This window comes from Pteropus vampyrus, unplaced genomic scaffold (assembly GCF_000151845.1).
Source record: "Pteropus vampyrus isolate Shadow unplaced genomic scaffold, Pvam_2.0 Scaffold502, whole genome shotgun sequence".
NCBI classification, from domain to species: domain Eukaryota; kingdom Metazoa; phylum Chordata; class Mammalia; order Chiroptera; family Pteropodidae; genus Pteropus; species Pteropus vampyrus.
In genome coordinates this window covers 865,831-867,136 of record NW_011889283.1, presented here as the reverse complement: position 1 = coordinate 867,136, position 1,306 = coordinate 865,831, and positions in this window count along the sequence as shown.

Below are 1,306 nucleotides of genomic sequence, written 5' to 3'. Positions count from 1 at the left end.
TATTTCTGCAGTGTCTGTCGTAATTTCCCCTCTTTCATCCCTGATTTTGTTTATTTATGTCCTTTTTCTTTTTTCTTTAGTGAGTCTAGCCAGAGGTTTGTCAATTTTATTAACCTTCTTAAAGAACGAGCACATTGTTGCATTTATTTTTTCTATTGTTTTTGTTTTCAATATCATTTAATTCTGCTCTAATTTTGATGATTTCTTTCCTTCTGCTGACTTTAGGCTTCGTTTGTTCTTCCTTTTCTGTTTTTTTAAGATGAAGTGTTAGGTTGTTTATTTGGGCTCGTTCTTGTTTTTGAGGTAGGTCTGTAATGATATGAACTTTCCTCTCATGACTGCTTTTTGATATTTTGTACTATCATTATCATTCATTTCTATGTATCTCTTGATCTCTCTTTTTATTTCTTCTCTGACCCAGTTATTCTTCAGTAGCATGTTGTTTAATCTCCATGTATTTGTGGCATTTCCTGCTTTCTTTTTGCAGTTGATCTCTAGTTTAAAGCATTATGATCAGAGAATACGGTTGGTGATTTCAGACCTCTTATATTTGTTGAGGCTATCTCTGTGTCCCAGTATGCGGTCGATGCTTGAGAATGATCCACATGCATTTGAGTAGAATGTTTAAGCTGCTCTTCTGGGATGGATCACTCTGTAAATGCTTATTGATTTTCTGTTTGGATGATCTTTCCATATCTGACAGTAGGGTATTTAGGTCCCCTACTATGATAGTATTTTGGTCTGTTTCTGCCTTTAGTTCTGTTAGTAATTGCTTTACATATTTGGGGGCTTCCTGATTGGAAGCATAGATATTAATAAGTGTTATGTCTTCTTGGTGCATGATTCCCTTTATCATTATGAAGAGTCCCTCAGTGTTTTCTTTACCTTTTTAATTTTGAAGTCTATTTCGTCTGATATCAATACTGCTACTCCTGCTTTTCTCTGAATGCCATTTTCTTGAAATATCATTTTCCACCCTTTGAGTGGAAAATTGAGTCTATATTTGTATTTGGAGCTGAGACGTGTCCTGGAGGCAGCATGTTGTTGGTTTTTTTGTTTGTTTGTTTGTTTGTTGATCCATTCTGCAACTCTCTGCCTTTTTATTAGTGAGTTCAGTCCACTTACATTTAGGGTGATTATTGAAATATGGGTTCTTCTTATAGCCATTTTAACTTCTGCTTTCTGGTAGCTTGGTGTTTCCATTGATTCCTTGTCCTTGTGCTTCTTTCTCTCTATTTTGGTTGGCTGGTTCTGAATCTTTGGCGTTTGGTGACAATTACAAACATGTAAAGCATAGTTATATATA